The following is a 14,382-nucleotide window of genomic DNA, read 5'->3' as shown; positions in this document are numbered from 1 at the left end:
TCTCTGGGTGCTTTCCAGATTTTATTACCTTTGGTTTTCAGCTGTTTGAGTATGATGTGCCTAGGTATGGTTTTCTTTGTGTTAATTCTGCTTGGGGTACTCTGAGCCTCTGAAATTTGTACACATGTGCCTTTCACCAAATTCCAGAAATTCTTGGCCATTATATCTTCAAATATTTTTTCTGCATTTACTCTACTCATACATTAAATCTTTTGGTACTGTCCCACAGGTCACTGTCTTTGTCATTTATCTTCAGTATTTTTTTTCTGTTCTTCAGCTTGGACAACTTCTGTTACTCTGTTTTCAAGTTCACTTATTCTTTTTTTCTGTCATTTCAGTTCTGCTGCTAAGCCTATCTATCAAATTGTTTAATTTCAGATATTACATTTTTCAGTTCTAGAATTTTCCTTTAGTACTTTAATAGTTCCTATTTCTTTACTAAGATTGCCTATTTCTTCATTGCATGCATCTTTTCACAAGGCTTTTCAGTCCTGTTAAAATCCTCTATATATTGATTCATGCTAGAAAAATATATAAAATCATTATTATGAACTTATACTGTGAAAAGTTTTCATTTCAATGAATGTTCCTATTATTTTCACTAGGTCACGAAAAAAAAGCTTTCCTTTCCTTGGAGTTTCAGATTTTGTTTATTCATATGCAATGTGATGCTGGTGAGAAAAAAAATCAGTGTCTTCTTTTCCCTTTATTATTAAATATTTGGAAAACTTTCTTTAAAGAAAATCTTGAACTGGAGTTCAAAGTATGAGAAATCTTTGTAAATGTCTTACACCATTAAACAGATGGGTATTAGGAAAGAACATAAGATAAATTGTTCTCTATTTCTTTTTTGTTTTGTTTTGTTTTTTTGAGACAGAGTCTCGCTCTATCACCCAGGCTGGAGTGCAGTGGCGCCATCTCGGCTCACTGCAAGCTCCGTCTCCCAGGTTCATGCCATTCTCCTGCCTCAGCCTCCCGAGTAGCTGGGACTACAGGTGCCCGCCACCACGCCCGGCTAATTTTTTGTATCTTTAGTAGAGACGGGGTTTCACCGTGTTAGCCAGGATGGTCTCGATCTCCTGACCTCATGATCGCCCGCCTCAGCCTCCCAAAATGCTGGGATTACAGGCGTCAGCCACCAAGCCTGGCCTCTATTTCTTTTAACATGAAGTAGTCGTGATGGACTACTTCCATGGACTACTTCCAGGAAGTAGTCGTGATTCATAATATTTACATGTATATACTTCATAGGTATACTCTTTATACAGTAGAGCAAAGCAGTTAGGGAGACATCAATCTCTTGCATTAAAATTCCAAGGAATTCAGATTTTTAACCTAATACAGCTGGTGTATCATCTATTGTGATAGAAATATTTTTTGATACCTAACAGAAATTTTTCTTTGACAGATATAAAAGACAAAAATATCTATGTCATGACTCTGGTTTTGTAGACTGCGAATTGACAGCTTTTTTTATTTGAGGATCTTTTGAGACAAAATGTACCCACAGTATCAATTGGGCTAAATTATCTTATATTGCACAACTCATATATGGCTAAAGAAGAGTACTTGAAGCTTTTGCTAACTTTGAATTAATTGATCCATGATATTGTTAGAAATATCTTGTATTCTATAAGCAGTTTTTAGGTGACTTAATTTTTTTTTACTTTTTATAAGATCATTTTAGTCTTTCTCAGAATATGCTAACAAGATTTTTGCAGCTAAACTAATAATTTATCTTATCTCTATATCCAACATTTCTTTTTTGTGCAAGAATCAGAGCCATTTTATAGCTCAAAAAGGTTACAAACTCAGATTCTGTTTAAAAATTGTTTAAATATTTTGGTTGGACATTTACTTCTAATTTCAGGCAACTAACTTCATCTATTCCATTTTGCTTATCAAGAGAAAACGTCTCATCAAATTTACTATGTATTTGCTGAAAATGTTTCACAATATTTTTCTCTTTAACAATTTGTTATGTAATAAGCAGCTTTTTTGTTTTGCTCTCTCACAGCAAATTGCAATTGACATTCATCATGAAATTCATAGTATATTATCTTCCAGGCTCATTTTTTACAATTCTGACCATAGTACTGGTCTCCACTCAATTCTGTGTAATATGCCTTCATTAATTTTAAATTTTAAATTTTGTCCGTACTTATTTTTCAACCTAGAATAATAATTTAATTATAAACTACTAAGTATTTCCATTTAATTACTAATAATTATTTCCTTAGTATCACTGTAACTCTTCTTCTTTTCAAAGTATTCAAATAAATACATCAAAGTAGGGTGCAATGGCTCATGCCTGTAATCTCAGCATTTGGAAGGCCGAGGCAGGCAGATCACTTGAGGCCAGGAGTTCTTGGCCTGGCCAACATGGCAAAACCCCGACGTTACTAGAAATACAAAAATTAGCCTGGTGCAGTGATGCATGCCTGTAATCCCAGCTCCTCAGGAGGCCAAAGCACAAGAATTGCTTGACTTGGGAGGTGGAGGTTGCAGTGAGCCGAGATGGTGCCACTGCCCTCCAACCTGGGCAACAGATTGAGACTCTTGTCAAAAAGAAAAAGTAAAACAAAAAAAAACCAGAGTTAATATTTTCCATGAGTGTTTCCATGTAAGGACTCATACCCAACTCATCAAAAATTCAGAGTGTCTGCAATGGGAAGACACTTAGAGAACATTTCCATCATTCCTAAAAGTTCTCTCTTGCTTCTTACCTTTCATTCTCCTAAGGCTACCATTGTTCTGATTTCTATTACAATTAATGTGTTTTACCTTATCTTGATCTTCATGTAAATGGAATCATACATTATGAATACTGCTATTCCTTAATTCTTTCATTCAATATAAAAATTTGAGATTCTGCTATGTTATTGCTTAGATTAGTAGTTTATAGCTTTTTACTATTTAGTAATATTCAAGGTATGAATATATCATAGTTTATTCATCTGTTCTTCTATTGATGAATTTTTGAATAGTTTGCAGGAATTTTTTATTATAAAATCTCTCCAAATATATTTTTTAAGATAAAAAATTATTTCCCTCATTGATTTGCACAGGTGACTCTTATAAATCAATTGGTTGTATATATTTGGAATTATTTCTGGAGCCTCTCTTCTGTTACACTGATATATTTAACTTATACAAATACTACACTCTATGAAATAGCTTTATATTAAGCTTTGAAACAAGGTAAGGTAAATATCCCAATGTTTTTCCTCTTCAAGACTGCTCTTGGCAATTCTAGACCTTTTTATTTCTGTGTACATTTTAGAATTAGCTTGGAAAGATTTACAAAATGTTTGCTGGGATTTTTGTTAGGATTGCATTGAATCTTCACATCAATTTGGGAAGAATAAACATCTTAACAATGTGGAGTATTTCAGTCCATGAACATGGTATATTTCTCTATATATTTAGGTCTTGTTCAATTTCACCTAGCAGTATTCTGCCTTCGAAAACACATTATGGGGCATAAACTCCCAACTTTCTGCCACTGCATAGCTATTGCCATCATTCATAAATCACACATGCACATTAACCAAAAGTAAATACTAGCAAAGCAAATACAATCTGCCCTCTGTATTTGTGGATTGTGCATCTGCAGATTCAACCAACTGAGGACCAAAAAATAGCAATACAACAATAAAAAATGCAAAATTTAAAAAATACAGTATAACAACTACAGTTGACCCTTGAAAGTCCAGAGGTTAGGAGTGCCAACCCCCTGCACAGTCAGAAATCGATAGATAACTTTTGACCCCACCAATTAGTATTTCTACTGATAACCTACTATTGAGCATTACCAATAACATAAACAGTAAATTAACACAATTTTGTATGCTATATGTATTACACACTGTATTCGTAAAATGAAGTAAGCTAGAGAAAGAAAAAAAATTCTTTTTCAGAAAGAGTCTCGCTCTGTTGCCCAGGCTGGAGTGCAATGGTGTGATCTCAGCTCACTGAAACCTCTGCCTCTGGAGTTTAAGAGATTTTTGTGCCTCAGCCTCCCTAGTAGCTGGGACTACAGGCAGACACCACCACGCCCAGCTAACTTTTTGTATTTTTAGTAGAGACGGGGTTTCACCATGTTAGCCAGGCTGGTCTTGAACTCCTGACCTCAGGTGATCTGCCTGCCTCGGCCTCCCAAAGTGCTGGCCGAGAAAGAAAAATATTTTAAAGACAATCATAAAAAAGAGAAAATACATTTACAGTACCATACTGTATTTATCAATAACATATTTACATAATCTGTTTATAAGATGAATCATCTGTTTGAAATGGCAGGCAACTGCACCCGCAGACCTCAGTCTATGGTACATGACAAGCAATTCAACTTTTTCTTGTAATGTAGTAACTTTTCTTAGCTTCTTGGGAGCACTTTGAATATCACTAGCAGTGCTTTGTATGGGCCCCATGCTGTTATTCATGGTTTACAGTATTGCACTGCACATGATGAAAAATACATGAGAACTGCAAGAGATCACTTTTTACTGCAATACACAATTTACTGGAGAGACAAACTGCTCCCACGGAAATGACTAGTATCACATAGTGTTTTAAGTGAATACTTGCAACACTTGCATTCACTGCAATAACAACTGGAGGTGGCTATAATATTATTATAATAGAACAGTATGCTCTACAGTTAATTTTATGCAGTTATAACTTAATACTGCATCTTTACAATTAATTACATTTCTCCAACTGCAAATGGTACCATGTATGGTCTGTAAGTGTGTGTGTGTGTGTGTGAGATTTAATATATTTTAACTTTTTAAAAATTTTGTCATTTATTAAAACAGCATCTATATACCTAAAGATTGCTACATACATTCAAGAATTATTATTTATGCAGTATACAGATAATTCTTGATACACAGAGCAAGGTATTCCCAATACCCTTGCTCTGACTTAATGATATGTCTCTCTTCCCCCTCCACCTCCGGAAGTAGAGAAATACTTCTAAAGATATATAGTACTTAAAAAAATAATTTCTAGCAATTTTTTCCTAATTAGCACCTAAGCATCTATTCATTTGCATGATTACAATTAAAATTAAATTGTTATAAAACACTTTACGGGGTTAAAAACCTATTATTTTACTTACAGAAACTTAAAAATTGACAAATGTACATATTTATGTGGTACATAGTGATGTTTATGTATATATATATGTACACACACATATATATAAAATGCATAGTGATTAGATCAGAGTAATTAGCATAGCCATCATTTCATATATTTCATTTCTTTGTGTTGGGAATATTCAATATCCTCCTTCTAACTATTTGAAACTATATACTACTGTTAACTATAGGCATCCCACAGTAGTATAGAATACTAGAATTTATTTATCCTATCTAGCTGTGATTTTTTTATCCTTCAACAAATCTGTTCATATTCTCCCCTTCTCAACCTATAGTATCCTCTGTTCTACTTTTTACTTCTGTGAGATCAACTTTTTTGGTTTCCACATATGAATAACAGCATGTGGCAGTTAACTTTCTGTTCCTGGCTTATTTCACTTAACATAATGTCCTACACTTCCATTCATGTTACTGTGAATGACAGGATTTCATTCTTTTTATGGCTTAGTACTCCATTGTGTATATATACCACATTTTCTTTATCCATTCATTTATTCTTGGACACCCAGGTTGATTTCATGTCTTAGCTATTGTAAATAGTGCTGCAATAAATATGGGGATGTAGATGTCTCTTGGATATACGGATATCCTGTCCTTTGATAAATGTCTGGGTGGGATTGCTGGACCATATGATTACTTCTATTCATAGGTTTTTTTGAGGAGCCTTCATACTATTCTCCATAGTGGCCATATACGTTTACATTCCCATCAACAGTATATAAGAGTTCCCTTTTCTCCACAGTTTTGCCAGCACTTAATTTCTTTGTCATTTTGATAATAACCATCCTAAATGGGATGAGATGACACTTCATTTTGGTTTTGATTTGCATTTACCTGATGATAAGGCTGGGAATTTTTCATATATTTGTCATCCATTTCTGTGTCTTCTTTTGAGAAATGCCTGTTCAAAAAATTTGCCCATTTTTTTAACCAAAAATTTTTTTGCTGTTGAAATGTATATTCTGGATATTAATCCCCTGTTACATAAATAGTTTGCAAACATTTTCTCCAATTCTCTAGCTTGTCTTTTCACTCTGATGATTGTTTACTCTGATGTGCAGAAGGCTTTTTAGTTTGATATAATTTCATTTGTTTATTTTTGCTTTTGTTGCCTGTGGTCTTACTTAAAAAAAAATTCGTTAAAATTTTTCCCAGACCAATGTCCTGAAACATTTCCCCTATGTTTTCTTCTAGTAGTTTTGTGGTTTGGGGTCTTACATTTGGTATTTGATCCATTTTTAGTTTATTTTTGTATAGCATGAAAGATGGGTGTCTAGTTTCATTCTTTTGCATATGGATATTCCGTTTTCCCAGCAATATTTATTGAAGAGAATGTCCTTTCTCCAATGAGTGTTCCTCATACCTTTGACAAAAATCAGTTGGCTGTGTATATATGGATTAATTTCTGGGTTCTCTATTCTGTTCCATTGGTCTATGTGTGTTTTTATGCCAGCACCATGCTGTTTGGGTTACTGCAGCTTTGTTGTGTGTTTTGAAGTTTCATGGTATGATGCCTCCAGCTTTGTTCTTTTTGCTCAAGATTGCTTTGGCTATTCGAGGTCTTTTGTGGTTCCATACAAATTGTGAAATTTTTTCTGTTGTTGTGAAGAATGCCATGGGAATTTTGATAGGGATTTCATTGAAGCTGTAGATTCCTTTTGGTAGTATGGTTATTTTAACAATATTAATTCTTCCAATCTGTGAGCGTGTTTTTACATTTACTTGTATCCTCTTCAATTTCTTTCATCAGCATTTTGTAGTTTTCCTTGTAGAGATCTTTTACCTCCTTGGTTAAGCTTCTTCCTAGGTTTTTGTTGTTGTTTTGCAGCTTTAGAAAATGAGATTGCCTTTTTGATTTCTTTTTCAGCTAGTTTGTTGTTCATGTGTAGAAATGCTACTGATTTTTGCATGTTGACTTTGTATCCTGCAACTTTAGTGAATTTGTTTATCTGTTCTAAGAGTTTTTTGGTAGAGTCTTTAGGTTTTTCTATATAGAAAATTATGTAGAATTATGTAGTCTGCAAACAAGAACTATTTAACTTCCTTCTTTCCAATTTGGATGCCCATTATTTTTCTCTTGCCTAATAGCTCTAACTAGGACTTCCAGTATTATGTTGAATAAGAGTGCCAAGAGTGGGCATCCTTGTTTTGTTCCAGATCTTAGAGGAAAATCGTTCAGCTTTTCTGCATTCAGTATGATGACAGCTTTGGGTTTGTCATATATGGTCTTTATTGTGTTGAGTAACTTTCCTTCTATACCTAATTTATTGAGAGTTTTTATCATGAAGGAATGTTGAATTTTATCAGATGCTTTTTCTGCATCTATTGAGGTGATCATATGGTTTTTGTCTTTCATTCTGTTGATGTGATATATCACGTTTATTGATATGCATATGTTGAGCCATTTTTGCATTCCTGGAATAAATCCCACTTGATCATAGTGTATTGTCTTTTTGACGTATTGTTGTATTCCGTTTGCTAGTATTTTGCTGAAGTTTTTGCATTTCTGTTCATCAAGGATATTGGCCTGTAGTTTTCTTTTGTTGCATTCTTATTTGACTTTGGTATCAGGGTTATGCTGGTCTCATAAAATGATTTAGGAAGAGTTCCCACTGCTTCAATTTCTTGAAAATATTTCCAGAAAAATTGGTATTAATTCTTTAAAGATTTGGTAGAATTCAGTAATTAAAGCCATCCATTCTTGGACTTTTCTTTATTGGGAGTCTTTTTATGACTGATTTAATCTCATTACCTGTCATTAGTCTTTTCAGGTTTTCTATTTCTTCTTGGTTCAATCTTAGTAGGTTGTATATGTCCAGTAATTTATCCATTTCCTCTAGTTTTAAAATTGCATTGGCATATATTTTTCATAGTATTGTCTAATGATCCTTTTTTCTGTGGTATCCATTGTAATGTCTCATTTTTCATTTCTAATTTTATTTATTTGAGTCTTCTCTCTTTTCTTATTTAGTCTAATTGTTGATTTTATTGTTTCAAGAAAACAATTTTTTGTGTCATTGCTCTATTGTATCTTTTACTCTCAATTTTATTTTTGCTCTGATTTTTATTATTTCTCTCTTCTACTAATTGGGATTGTTCTTCTTTTCTAGATCCTTGAGATGCATAATTAGGTTGTTTATTGGAAATTTTCTATTTTTGATGTAGGTATTTATTATGCCGATGAAAAAAATGTATATTCTGCACCCATTGGGCAAAATGTTCCATAAATATGTTAGGTGTATTTCATCTATGGTGCAGTTGAAATCCAATATTTCTTTGTTAATTTTCTGTCTGGATAATCTGTTCAATGATGAGAGTAGAGTGTGGAAGTCCCAAACTATTACTGTATTTTGCTTTATCTCTCTTTAGATCTAATAATATTGGCTTTATAAATCTGAGTGTTCCAGTGTTGGGTGCATATATACTTACAATTGTTATATTTTCTTCCTTAATTGATCCCTTTATTATTATATAATGTTCTTCTTTGTCTCTTCTTACAGCTTTTGACCTAAAATTTTTTTGTCTAATATACATATAGCTATTCCTGCTCACTTTTGGTTTCTATTTGCATGGAATACGTTTTTTCATCTCTTCACTTTTAGTCTATTTGTGTCTTTATAGGTGAGGTGAATTTCTTATAGGCAGCATATAGTTAGGTCTTTTTTTTTTTTTTTATCCATTTAGCCAGTCTATATCGTCTATATCTTTTATATGTGGAATTTAATCTGTTTACATGCAAGGTTATTATGAACAGGTGAGGGCATACTCCTGTCATTTTATTGATTATTTTCTGGTTGTTTTATATATTCTTTGCTCCTTACTTCTTCTCTTATTATTTTTGTTTGGGTGGTATTCTGTAGTGATAAGGTTTGATTCCTTTCTCTTCTTGTGCATTGGCTCTACCAGTGAGTTTTATAGTTTTGCATGTTTTCATGATGGTGTTTATAGGTTTTCAGCTATTATTTCTTTTTATTTCTGCCATCTATGAATAAATCAGCTATTATTTCATTAAATATGTTTCCCTCAACTTTCTCCTTCTGGAATGCCCATAATGTGAACATTTGTTCACTGAATAGTGTGCCACAAATCCTGTAAGTTTTTTTCATTCTTTTTTCTTTTTTTGTCTGCCTATGTTATTTCAAACAGCCTGTCTTCAAGTTCAGAAATTCTTTCTTCTGCTTGGCCTAGTCTGTTTTTGAAGCACTTGACTGTATTTTTTATTTTATTCATTGAATTCTTTGGCTCTAAATTTTCTGTTTGGTTCTTTTTTATGATGTTTCTCTCTTTGTTGAATTTCTCATTCAAATCATAAATTGTTGCCCTGATTTTGTTGAATTATCTATCTGTGTTCTCTTCTACCTTGTTGAATTTTCTTATAATCATTATTTTGAACTTTTGTTCTGGCATTTCATATATTTCCTTATGATTGGGGTCTATTATTGAAGAATTATTGCGTTTCTTTGGAGGTGTTATGTTTTCTTGCATTTTCATATTTGATGTTTCCCTATGTTGATTTCTAGTCATCTAGTGAAACTCACATCTCCCAATATTTTGGAGTAGGTTTTATAGGGAAAGACTTGTCTGCTTGGACTCAAGCACATTACATTTATTGTGCACTTTATTTCTATTATTGTTACATTACAATATATAATTAAATAATTATACAACTCACCGTAATGTAGAATCAGTGGGAGCCCTGAGCTTGATTTCCTGCAAATAGGCAGTCCCATCTGGGGGTGATGGGAGACACTGACAGATCATCAGGCATTAGATTCTCATAAGGAATGCACAACCTAGAACTCTTGCATGCACAATTCACGATAGGGTTCATGCTACTATGACAATCTAATGCCTCTACTGATCTGACAGAAGGGGGACCTTAGTCAGTAATGTGAGTGATGGCGAATGGCTGTAGATACAAATGAACTTTGCTCACTCTCCTACTGCTCACCTCCTGCTGTGTGGCCCAGTTCCTAACAGACCAGTATGAATCTGTGGCCCAGGGGTTGGGGACCCCTGCTTTAAAGCAAGAAAAAGAGGGCCAGGCATGGCAGCTCATGTGTGTAATCCCAACACTTCGGGAGGCTGAGACAGGAGGATCACTTAAACCTAGGAGTTTGAGACTAGTCCAGGCAACATAGGGAGACCCTGTCTCTACAAAAAGTTTAAAAACCAGCCAGGCATGGTGGCCTGTGCCTCTAGTCCCAGCTACTCAGGAGGCTGAGGTGGAATGACCAATGGAGCCCAGGAGTTTCAGGCTGCAGTGAGCTATGATCATATCCCTGCACGCCAGCCTGGGCAACAGAGCAAGACCCTTTCTCAAAAAATATATATAAATAAAGCCAGAGAAAGAAAATACATAAAAAGAACACGATAAAATTAATATTTTAGATAACATGATAATAAACTAAGAAAACACCAAAAAATCATCAGATAAATTATTAGAACTAATATGAGAATTCAGAAAAGGTATGGACTCAGGGCTTTTGCCCATGCCTTTTGGATGCTACTTACAGTCTTGGCAAGCCAGATCTGGAGGTTTGTGGGAAGCCCTTATACAGAACTTACAGGCAGTGCCTTAACCATGCTGCATGTTTTCACTCATATAATACCCTCCACAGTGCTACAACATAGTTATACTATTGTTATATCTCTATTATGGATACTAAAGATTAAGTGACTTGAGATTAAGACATTAAGTAAACAACTAGTAAGTGGTGGAGGTTTAGTCTCTGAGACAATGCTCTCAACCACTGCACTATTTTGTGTGGTGTGAGTTCCAGAATCAAAGAATAAGGATTGATTCCTTCACACTACATTCAAATTACCAGAAGTCAATTAAATCCAGGAAGTAATATTATTCCAAATTGCATCCTTATAAATATTAGATTCCTCAGTACATTTAACTCCACTTCAGTCCTCACATATTTTCCTTCCCTAAATATGAGAAACTCATACTATTCAGAGCCTTGAGTTTTATTCTCTAAAGGAGGTAGCAGTACTCCACTTCTATTTAGAGTCTAAATATGAATCAATCCATTTTCTCTTTTATTCGTTCAACAAATATTTGAGCATCTTCTCTGAGCCATACATTTATCTAGATATTGGAGATACAATGATAGCAAGAGAAGCATATCCCCTGATCCTGTGGAACTTATGTCCAAGAGTGTAGACAATCAACATGCGGACAAATAATGTCACTTTCTTTGACACATTATTTAAAATCAAAGAATGCTTGGCCGGGCGTGGTGGCTCACACCTGTAATCCCAGCACTTTGGGAGGCTGAGGTAGGTGATCACTTGAGGTCAGGAGTTCGAGACCAGCCTGACCAACATGGTGAAACCCCATTTCTACTAAAAATACAAACATTAGCTGGACGTGGTGGTGCATGCTTGTAATCTCAGCTACTCAGGAGGCTGAGGCAGGAAAATTGCTTGAACTCGGGAAACAGAGATTGCAGTGAGCCGAGATCATGCCACTACACTCCGACACGGGCGACAGAACAAGACTCCATCTCAAAAAATAAAATAAATAAGTATATAAATAAAATCAAAGAATGTCACTTAGTGTTTGGTGAAATGAGGAAATTTTTAAAAATAATCTGAAAGAGTGTGACTGACAGAAGGGTGGGGCTAGTCAAGTGGGTGGTCAAGAAAGACATGTTCAATCAGGTGGCATTTGGGCAGAGACCTGAATTACAAGAAGCCTGTGAAGAATAAACTATTCTCAATGAAATCATTAATTATTGCTTAGTTGCCCCCCACAGTGGAATGTGTGGACTCACAGTGATGCCAGTAATGTTGGTATGAATCTAGTGGCTTAGAATATTTGCCCACAATTCTTCCCTTACTCTCCGCCCTTGGCAGAGCTCATCCCTGCCCCATTGGTGTTGGGCTTAGCCATGTGTCTAGTCAACAGAATTTGGATGGATTACAATGGATATAGATACTTTAAATATGCTTCGGCTCAGCCTCTTGTGTTTCTGCCATCTACTATGAAAAGAACATGCCTAGGAACCTGCTGGCCAAGAATAGGGAGACACCAAAAACAGAAGGGTACAATAAAATCCTTTCAACCACGTGAATTATTTCCAAGTCACCTCTTCAAAGAAAGCAAGTGGAAGGGGTTTTCCACCAGAATGAATGAGTAGAAAACAAGAAATTCAGTAGAGGAGAGAGGTGAAGAGAATCCCAGTGGTGATGGTGGTGGACGCCACAATATCTCTTGTGCACCAGGCAGAGATCTGGGCAAACAGTCCGGAATGAACCATATTTTTTAAATGTGGCCAAGGACACTGCAGACCCTTCCTCCACAGTAAACACTTGGGTATAGTGAAAATAAATTGAACCAAAATTTTTATTGATGAAATCCATAATGACACTGATATATGACTAACACTGAATTATGAGATACTAAAGGAATACTTTCAAATCTTGAATGTCTACTCTAAGGCAATGTACTCTGCTATTTACATGGACTATCTGCTCAAGAACACAGAAGAGGCTGGAAAGTGTAGTTGTCTCTGAAAAGGGTGATTTTAAAGCTTCAGAAAAGGTGAGAGATAAGATTTTTGTTTCTTTTGAATTTAGTGCTATTATGTGTGCTGTAAAAATGAACTGAGGCCAGGTGCAGTGGCTCACACCTGTAATCCCAGCACTTTGGGAGGTGGAGGCAGGCGTATCACTTGAAGCCAGGAGTTCAAGACCAGCCTGGCCTACGTGGCGAAACCCTGTCTCTATTAAAAATACAAAAATTAGCTGGGCACGGTGGTACATGCCTGTAGTCCCAGCTACTCGGGAGGCTGAGGCAGGAGAATCGCTTGAACCCGGAAGGCAGAGGTGGCAATGAGATCACACCACTGTACTCCAGCCTGGGTGACAGAGAGAGACTCTCTCTCAAATTAAAAAAAATGAATTGAGTAAATATGTTCACCCAAATTCCAATTACACCTTGGTTTCATTTCCACATTGTAAATCTTGGCCTTCTCAGTCTTCAGGTTAACTAACAGAATTCTAGAAATTAAGAGTAGGCTCCTCTGAGTCTGGATGAAAAAATAATTAACAAGGTTCGACCAAAAATATTTTCCCTGTCCCCTACATCTACAAACAATCAGATAATATTCTATATCATAAAAAATTCCTAGTAAATGTTCTAACAATATAGACTTTATATTTCAGAATTTCTGCTTTTAAAAATTAACATTAATCTCTAAAAAGCTGAAATTATGTTTGGTGGTCTTAATATATACATTTAATTTAAATTCTTATGAAATTTATACATATTTGTAATTTTACTTTTTAAAATAAAGGATCACTTGTTATATCTCACACATACATAAAAAGCTAATGAAACTTAAGAGTCTGATTTTTTATTTAAATAAAACCTTTGAGAGTCTACGGCTAATTTAAAGTAATACCAATGATTATTTCAGGAATTACATATAACCCATTTTAGCAACTAAAAGCAGATATACGCTGCTGGCTAATGGGAAATGTTTCCTTGCTCCTGTCACAGGAGATGCTCTCCCTTATTACTTTCTGTGGATGTTGTCATGTCTGTTTGTAATATCTGGAAACCTGCCAGCCATCATGATGCCAGCCAACACTGGGGAGTGCAGAGTAGAAAATGGAAGAGAAACTGAGCCTCTGAAAATTTAATTTTGCAGCAAGGCGCGGTGGCTCACACCTGTAATCCCAGCACTTTGGGAGGCCAAGGCAGGCAGATCACGAGGTCAGGAGATCGAGACCATCCTGGCTGACACGGTGAAACCCCATCTCTACTAAAAATACAAAAAAAAATTAGCCGGGTGCGGTGGTGGGCCCCTGTACTCCCAGCTACTTGGGAGGCTGAGGCAGGAGAATGGCGTGAACCCAGGAGGCAGAGCTTGCAGTGAGCTGAAATAGTTTCACTGCAATCCAGCCTGGGCAAAAGAGTGAGACGCCAACTCAAAAAAAAAAAAAATTAATTTTGCTGATGAATCAAAAATATCTGGAGCCCACTGTCCCTCCGAAAGCATGTTATATCATTCAATATACTTCCTCATTGTTCTAGCCAGTGTGGTATTTTTATTTATTTATTTTTTTGAGACAGAGTCTCACTCTGTCACCAGGCTGGAGTGTAGCGATGCGATCTCGGCTCACTGCAAGCTCTGCCTCCCAGGTTCATGCCATTCTCCTGCCTCAGCCTCCCGAGTAGCTGCGACTAAAGGCACATGCC

This window comes from Pongo abelii, chromosome 20 (assembly GCF_028885655.2).
Source record: "Pongo abelii isolate AG06213 chromosome 20, NHGRI_mPonAbe1-v2.0_pri, whole genome shotgun sequence".
Classification (NCBI taxonomy): Eukaryota; Metazoa; Chordata; class Mammalia; order Primates; family Hominidae; genus Pongo; species Pongo abelii.
This window is presented reverse-complemented; position numbering follows the sequence as displayed.